Source organism: Schistocerca gregaria, chromosome 7, assembly GCF_023897955.1.
Source record: "Schistocerca gregaria isolate iqSchGreg1 chromosome 7, iqSchGreg1.2, whole genome shotgun sequence".
Classification (NCBI taxonomy): Eukaryota; Metazoa; Arthropoda; class Insecta; order Orthoptera; family Acrididae; genus Schistocerca; species Schistocerca gregaria.
This window is the reverse complement of record NC_064926.1, coordinates 169,687,855-169,697,140: the sequence shown is the minus strand read 5'-3', so window position 1 is coordinate 169,697,140 and position 9,286 is coordinate 169,687,855. Positions and strand designations below refer to the sequence as shown.

Here is a 9,286-nt window from a genome sequence, read left to right as displayed (position 1 = left end):
CTGTTGTATTTTTACGTAAATAGCGTGAACATTGATATCTTTTGCGGCTAAAATAGCTCGTTAACGGAGCCACGCATCATTAATATAATTTTCTTGTAAATCTGGAAATATGCTTTCAGTCAAAGAATCTTTCGTATTTACCATGTTGCAGAAATTGCCTGGCAGTCTGATGCATTGTGTGTCTTCATGCAAAGGTATTATTCCATTTCCAAAGTCGAGCAATTGCTGGGAGAATGATAGTGCCAATGGATGGTTTTGCATTTGAACACGTATATTTGTGCTAAGACGTAATGTACTGACATTTCTCAATAGATAAGATTGTATTCTACATGCGTTAATTTCATACGCATATGTAGCTCGAACTCGGGACCTTTGCCTTTCGCGGGCAAGCACTCTACCAACTGAGCTACCGAAGCACGACTCACGCCCGGTACTCACAGCTTTACTTCTGCCAGTATCCGTCTCCTACCTTCCAAACTTTACAGAAGCTCTTCTGCGAAACATGCAGAACTAGCACTCCTGAAAGAAAGGATACTGTGGAGACATGGCTTAGCCACAGCCTGGGGGATGTTTCCAGAATGAGATTTTCACTCTGCAGCGGAGTGTGCGCTGATATGAAACTTCCTGGCAGATTAAAACTGTGTGCCCGACCGAGACTCGAACTCGGGACCTTTGCCTTTCGCGGGCAAGCGCTCTACCAACTGAGCTACCGAAGCACGACTCACGGCCGGTACTCACAGCTTTTCTTCTGCCAGTATCCGTCTCCTACCTTCCAAACTTTACAGAAGCTCTTCTGCGAAACATGCAGAACTAGCACTCCTGAAAGAAAGGATACTGTGGAGACATGGCTTAGCCACAGCCTGGGGGATGTTTCCAGAATGAGATTTTCACTCTGCAGCGGAGTGTGCGCTGATATGAAACTTCCTGGCAGATTAAAACTGTGTGCCCGACCGAGACTCGAACTCGGGACCTTTGCCTTTCACGGGCAAGCGCTCTACCAACTGAGCAACCGAAGCACGACTCACGCCCGGTACTCACAGCTTTACTTCTGCCAGTGCACGAAGTGAATATAATACACTTAATATTCACTGAAATGCGACACCTGAAATACCAAAAGACACCATACAAAAAAATTTAAAATATCAAAATGACGAAACACACATAATACGATACACTCAAATTAAAATGTCGAAAAGTAAACGAAATCCTATGCACGTAACTTATATCTGAATACAATACTCTCCGTATTGCACACAAAAATGCAATGCCACCTACCGTGCTGATTTAAGAATGTAAATATTCCAGGCTCCCACTTGAATACATACACAGAAATTCATTCAAGTGAAACGTCCCGTTAGAAAAATTGTGCAAGATTGTGCTTAAACTGACACACAATATTTTTTTTTTAGCGCAAGCCAATCTGACTTTCAGTAATCCCTACAAGAGAATGGCCCTGACTAACATTAACCTATACGTTTCACAAATCACTTACCTCACAAAAATCTTCATTACTCAAGCTACTGCAATACTGTGTGCGCCACTACAGCCAGCTAAATAAAAGATTCAAACTACTGAAGGCACTAACTACTGATAGGCGTAGTTAGAAAATGAAAGATTTTGATAGAGAACGAACAATTTATTTACCTTAATAGTCATAATATGTATAGCAGCTCATGACATCCATTCTTACAAATTTCAAAACTCCGCCATCTCTCTCCCCACGTCCACCACTGCTGGCGGCTCACCTCCAACTGCGCAACGCTACGCGCTGTTCACGTCCAGCTGCCTCTGCCCAGCACTACAATGGCAGACAACAATGCAAACCAGCCACAGACTACACACAGCACAGCCAGCGATTCTCATACAGAGCGCTACGTGGTGTTACCAATAAGAAAACCTGAACAGCCTACCAGCGATTTTCATACAGAGGGCTACGTGGCGTTACCAAACCTAAACAGCCTACTTACACAAGTCGATCCAGCCGTTTAGTTGTAGTATAGATAAATAACCTAGATGTCGAGTGAAATGCCATCTGCCGGGCTGATTTGTGAAACTAAATCATCCAGACTCACACTTGAATGCATTAGCAAAAATTCGTTCAAATCGATCCAGCCGTTTAGTTGCAGTATACAAAATAACCTAGATACCGACTGCAGCACCATCTGCCGGGATGATTTGTGAATGTAAACCATCGAGGGCGCCACGCAAAGCCATAAAAAAAAATTATTTCAAATCGGTCAGGCCGTTTAGGGGTTCAGAGACATACACACGTATAGTATATACACTCCTGGAAATTGAAATAAGAACACCGTGAATTCATTGTCCCAGGAATGGGAAACTTTATTGACACATTCCTGGGGTCAGATACATCACATGATCACACTGGCAGAACCACAGGCACATAGACACAGGCAACAGAGCATGCACAATGTCGGCACTAGTATAGTGTATATCCACCTTTCGCAGCAATGCAGGCTGCTATTCTCCCATGGAGACGATCGTAGAGATGCTGGATGTAGTCCTTTGGAATGGCTTGCCATGCCATTTCAACCTGGCGCCTCAGTTGGACCACCGTTCGTGCTGGACGTGCAGACGCGTGAGACGACGCTTCATCCAGTACCAAACGTGCTCAATGGCGGACAGATCCGGAGATCTTGCTGGCCAGGGTAGTTGACTTACACCTTCTAGAGCACGTTGGGTGGCACGGGATAGATGCGGACGTGCATTGTCGTGTTGGAACAGCAAGTTCCCTTGCCGGTCTAGGAATGGTAGAACGATGGGTTCGATGACGGTTTGGATGTACGGTGCACTATTCAGTGTCCCCTCGACGATCACCAGAGGTGTACGGCCAGTGTAGGAGATCGCTCCCCACACCATGATGCCGGGTGTTGGCCCTGTGTGCCTCGGTCTTATGCAGTCCTGATTGTGGCGCTCACCTGCACGGCGCCAAACACGCATACAACCATCATTGGCACCAAGGCAGAAGCGACTCTCATCGCTGAAGACGACACGTCTCCATTCGTCCGTCCATTCACGCCTGTCGCGACACCACTGGAGGCGGGCTGCACGATGTTGGGGCGTGAGCGGAAGACGGCCTAACGGTGTGCGGGACCGTAGCCCAGCTTCATGGAGACGGTTGCAAATGGTCCTCACCGATACCCCAGGAGCAACAGTGTCCCTAATTTGCTGGGAAGTGGCGGTGCGCTCCCCTACTGCACTGCGTAGGATCCTACGGTCTTGGCGTGCATCCGTGCGTCGCTGCGGTCCGGTCCCAGGTCGACGGGCACGTGCACCTTCCGCCGACCACTGGCGACAACATCGATGTACTGTGGAGACCTCACGCCCCACGTGTTGAGCAATTCGGCGGTACGTCCACCCGGCTTCCCGCATGCCCACTATACGCTCTCGCTCAAAGTCCGTCAACTGCACATACGGTTCACGTCCACGCTGTCGCGGCATGCTACCAGTGTTAAAGACTGCGATGGAGCTCCGTATGCCACGGCAAACTGGCTGACACTGACGGCGGCGGTGCACAAATGCTGCGCAGCTAGCGCCATTCGACGGCCAACACCGCGGTTCCTGGTGTGTCCGCTGTGCTGTGCGTGTGATCATTGCTTGTACAGCCTTCTCGCAGTGTCCGGAGCAAGTATGGTGGGTCTGACACACCGGTGTCAATGTGTTCTTTTTTCCTTTTCCAGGAGTGTATATCATTGTGTGTGTGTGTTGTATTTAAATTAATCGTGATTATAGCCCTATATATTTAAATATTTTAATGAATTAACAGCATTTAGATATTTAACTTATTGTATACCACAATCTAAGCGGATTTATTTTAGTACTCATTTACTGAAATTATTATTTTTCATTATTCAGAGTCTACTGTCTCTTTTTACACCATACAGATACCTTACCTAAGTCATTTTGCATTTAGTTTTGATCATTTCAAGACGGTAAATGACCGTATCATCTGCAAACAATCGGAGAGGGCTGCTTAGATTGATTTGTACGTCGTTTATATAGATCAGGAGCAGTAGATGGCCTACAATACTTCCTTCGGGAACAGCAGGTATTACTTCCGTTTTACTTGATGACTTTTCATCAACTGCTGGTAACTGTGACCTCCATCACAGGAAATCACGAATCCAGTCACACAACTGTAGCGATTCTCCATAGGCACGCAACTTGATTAGAAGATGCTCGTGAGAAACAGTGTCGGAAGCCTTCTGGAAATTTAAAAATATGGAATGAAATTGACACCTTGTCTATAGCACGCATGATTTCGTGAGGATAAAAACCTATTTGTGTTTCAGAAAAACGTTAGTTTCTGAATCCAAAGTGACTGATTGTCCATAAAATTGTTTGGATCGTAGATATTAATATGCAAATAGCCACAAGCTGGTAGCGAAAATGAGGTTCAAAAATTAATTGAATTGCAGAGGATTGGAAAACGAACTCTAGCCTTGCAGGTGTTTACTCTGGTTTTGTTAGATCAGGACGTCTTGCAAGTCGCCACCCAGGGCGTGGTTGCAATGGTGCGGTGCTAGGTGTCTAATGATGATCCATCATTGTAATAGTATTGATTGAATTATCTCTTTATTTCATGTCATGAGCGAAGAAGGTAGTCAAAATGGCCAGTGCCCTGTGTGACGCAGGTGGCCTAGGACTGCAAGGTGTGTTGGTCTCGGTAGTGATCTGTCGGAGGATGGCAGTGATGGCAGCTTGTGGGTCGCCGCTGCCAGCACGGCGGCGTCGGAGTGGAATCGGGAACAGAGCCGGGTTGCATGCACCAGACGAACGTTTTATAGTCTCGAACAACTGGCCAGGACTTGCCAAGCACAAAGAGTACTGGGGGAGACTGGATGAAACCTCAGCCCTCTGGATGGGTGATGATGGCACGCCCACAGGGCGATGGCAGACAGTTACAATGTTTGTTCGTTCGGTCGGTGTTGGCTGGGCAGCTGCATGGTCCAGGTTCGAATCATCATCAACAAGGAAGGCGACCAGGAACAGACGACTGTCACCCACGTGAGACACACAGGTGGAAAGGTGCCAAGTCAACATCATTCAGAAATAACACAGACGGTGGCCTGCAGCTATTGAACACAGAGTCAGATGGAGGCAACTTGCTTCATCTCAGCTCGATGATCGGCGCGGTGCTCTCCCCTTGATTATTGGGTCTGAATTACGCGGTATATGAGGACCATTACTGTAAAATATTTTATTTCAAGAACACCCATATTTATTCACTATCACCATCAACATACACTCCTCCTCTATCCCTACAACGCTCCAGGAAAATGTGCATTGATGGAAAAAGTGCTAGGAGTCTTCCTCTGTGAGGACCTTGATGAAGTAAGCTGCATTTTCTTTCACTGGTTCGAGGGCTTTGGTCTTGTTCCACTTAAAACAGAGACAAAAATCACATAGCACTAGATCTGGCGAATTCGTTTGGTGGTCTAAGAATAGGATGCTGTACTTCACTAGAAACCTCATTACTGAAACTGCTTTTGAGTAGGTGGATTGTTTTCTTGCAGAAACCTTTACTTGTTTTTCAACAAAGGGTTTCCCTGTTCTAAGGGAGTTGGGCAGGAACGTCAACGTAGTAATGTTTATTAATAGTTTGATGTTGAGCAATCCAGTGAAGATACATTATTGTTTGAATTTCGAATATAAAGATTTTGGCTCCGCCTAAAGTTGTACTCTTCTGATGTACAGATTAGCTCTTGGTTTCTGGATCATAAGTGAAAAGCTAATATTTGTTAATTATTATCACTCGTTTCAAGAAATTAGTATCAACCTTAGTGGGATTGAATGCATCACTACAAACATTTTCAACAGCTTATTTTTGTTCGATCGTGAGGGTTTTCGGCACCAGTTTTGCATTCACTTTTCTCCTGTTAGAGTGGTTATGTGAAATTAGCACTACTCTCTCTTTGTGAGTTGATACAGTTTCAGAAATTCTTCGAAATCTCAACCACTGGTCAGACTGAGCCAGATTACCCGCTTATCAATATTTTGATTCTTTTTTAAAGTTGAAGTGCGTCCCGGCTGTGAACGACTTTCAGCCTCTTCTTGGCCCCCTTGGAAACGCTGGAGCCGCTCAAAAACTCGTGTACATGACGAACAGCCTTCTTCATTCATTTGGTTTACTAAAAATAGTTTTCAGTAATATTTTTTCCAAGTTTCATGTGAAACTTCATTATACAGTACTCTATTATTACACTTAACACTCTTCTGACAAAACGAAACATCAGCTCTTACGGTAAAGAAGGTCACGGCCACATTGATTTGTGTACACCTACACGCTTTACAGCTATTCGTCATTATTCTTTGGCTCATGCGTACATTATCTATGACAGCATGACACCCTGGGTTTCTTAGCCACAACTCGTATATACAAGCTGCTTGTCTAGTCTTTCTGAAACAGAAGTGCTCCCAGCTTCTAAGAAATAACAGGCCGGAGGTGCCAGTCATTATCATTGGGAGATCATGACATCATTTGCCTCACACTTCTTATGGCAGCGCCTCCAGGAGCACAACCAGTGCTGGGATGTGTAACAAATCCTCCTTCTAAGAGGCCCTGGGCGCCGTCTTCTTCAATGTCAATTTCCTGAATACATGTTATTGCGCCACGACATCTTGCTGCTGATGTGTCTTGTGGTACTCTCCTTATGACGTCGTATCGCTGAGTCGGTCACAAGAGCCGTCCGCTACACCAAGAGGGCCATGACACTACAAAGGCTTTAAAGCACTCGAACATATACGTTATTGAATTATCAATACAAATATAAATTTAAGGGTCAATATTACTGGAAACAGACAGGATTCAGGAAATGGCTAACTGTTTCTTTTTTCCCTTTTTCTGATGTTTTGCGGAAGCGCTGCCTTTCACGAACGTGGACATCCTAATTTTTGTGTTACTTGATAATTTTAGTGACAGTAAAGCCATAGAAGGACGTTAAAAACACATCCTATTAATCTGCTCCTGCCTGGGTACATTTGCTTATTACGTCTCTACATGGGATCTTCTCCAATGGTACGTGCACTTGATAACATCGTACTGGGTTAACAGTGCCCGTATGCTCCAAATGACTTGTTATACGCCAGAAGATTTCAACTTCTTGTAGAAGTTTTCTTCTGTGGTTTTTAATAATGTCTGCAATGCAATCCACGAGTTCTTCATTTAGAACACTTGTCCTGCCCAATCTGGGAGCTCTTAAAATTAATCTTAAATATCTCTTTTAGATGATTTGTAGATCTTTTGTATTTGTAACGTTTGATGTTCCCCAGGTACAACAATCATACGTCACTCCAGGAATACGATTGCTTTATGCAGTTCTTAAGATTGTGATGGTGTTCATTTGATTGTTAGATAAAAGCGGGAGTATCTCGTGCATGAAGTGAATCATTTTGGACCCGTCTTCATCATGATATTCCATTTAAACAGAAAGTTATTATTGTTTGCAACACGCTGTTAGTCATCTGAAGCGTCCATTGGATTTCCCATTAACATCAAGGGTGCTATTTTTTCAGCTTTTAATGTGTTCATATTGTTTCATGCCCTATTTATGGTTATTGTGAACCATCGCTGCATTCATTACGGGACTGAAATGTAATAGCGCCCTGTCATCTGAGAATTGGGGAAGCAGGGCTGAATTATTTATCTCAACATTCAACTGATTCAGTTATGCATGATGGTGTGTGCAATAGATTCGGCAGCTTGGGCACCTCAACTAGTTGCTTCTTCGAAGCTCGCCGGCTCAATACGTCCCACAGAAACGGTTTTAGCGTATATTTTCGAGGCGATTCGTACAGATAACTGCAGTGATTCGTCCGTTAAACATGGAGGGAAAACGAGTAAGTCACAGATTGATAATAACTAGCGGAATGAATGCAGATATCGGACTCAAAGCCTGAAGAATAAATCGAAAACTGGTTGCCTCTGGAAAGTAAACCCATTGTCTCTTCTGATTTTTCTGGCTGCCGGCTGACCGCCTCCTACTTGACGATGCACTGTCTCATTACAGTCTGACAGATACCTGCCCACTTTCAGTTCACTGTCTCTGCTGTTCTTCGTCTATTGCGCACAACCACACTTTTCAGTCTTCCTGTACGGTCAAAAGTTCTGAACTTGCGGCGGTTGCTGTGTAACAAGGGAACTCCCACCTCATTCCCACATTTTTCCTTGTTATGGTACTTCCTAGCAATGGCTGCAGTCTCCCCAGAGAACCGTACTTGGCTAGGTATTGCCACAGTTGTTTATCTGCTTTCGTGACTTAACAAGATAGCAGCCACTCTCAAAAAAAAAAAAAAGTTGCATTCTACAGAAATGCTTGTGCTTTGCTCAAGTGTCCCCACGTTCTCTAGAGTAGCGTCTTCTCCCTCACTGTCGGTCACATTTTAAGGACAGGAACACTTGTGCCTCCTTCTGCGCCATTTCGCTGCAGCAGTCGTCCAGTGTGTAGCTGGTCGAAGTTGCAGTGACCAGTGCGGGGTGGTAGGAAACATTATTCTAAGTGACAGGATGGGTTTTGATTCTTCGCTATGGACGTTGTGGGTTCGATGAGTACTTGGCTATTCTCTATTGAAACAATTACTTGTCATCACCAGGTACCTGTGTGCAGCATGTGATGCCCCTGCATCAGTTTAATTGTTTCGGCAGTCACGCATGATGCCAGGAAATTGGATGCTTCCATAGCAAATGTCAATACTTCGGATGCCGAGGTGGCGGCGGGAGTCATAGAATACTATTCGGTTTATGGCTAAGAGTAGACGAGCTAAGATGTCTAACGTGATGGCCCAATATCCCACTTAACGGCAGATAGCGCTGTTGGCCAAAGGACCAAACTTGAACCATGGGCTACGGTGCTGCAGTAGTGACATGGAGATGAATGAACGTCGCCTCTTTCCAACGACGATCAGATGGCCGCGTGTGGTCTCCTGAAGCCAGCAGCTGGGTGAAGGTTGCTTGATGGCGAGGCCGCCAGGCTGCAGTCGTTGGTCCACAGCCCAGCCATGTCGATGGTAGCTACACCAGGAGGACATCGTGGACACTGATTCGGGGAATGCGATAAGACTGGTGTCGCTAAATAACTCTGCCGCGCTGGTGACATGTTTAGCTGGTCTGTGAGTATATACATAGCAGTAGTAGGCTTTCTAATGTGGAAGACCCGCAGAGCTACATATTTTCTACGCCTTGCAACTCCCTTGTAAAAGCAGAGAACGAGTACGGCCATGTACTTCCCGGCCCCTGGAAGCTGCTCACTGCCTGAAGACCTGGTTTGAT

General features: G+C 45.2%; 1 non-coding gene across 1 annotated transcript; it reads right to left on the bottom strand.

The window, feature by feature from the left end:
- Nucleotides 1-642: 642 nt before the first annotated feature.
- On the bottom strand, nt 643-717 carry Trnas-cga (transfer RNA serine (anticodon CGA)). The gene has a single exon. It is a non-coding gene; the product is annotated as a tRNA-Ser (tRNA).
- Between the last annotated feature and the right edge of the window lie 8,569 nt (nt 718-9,286).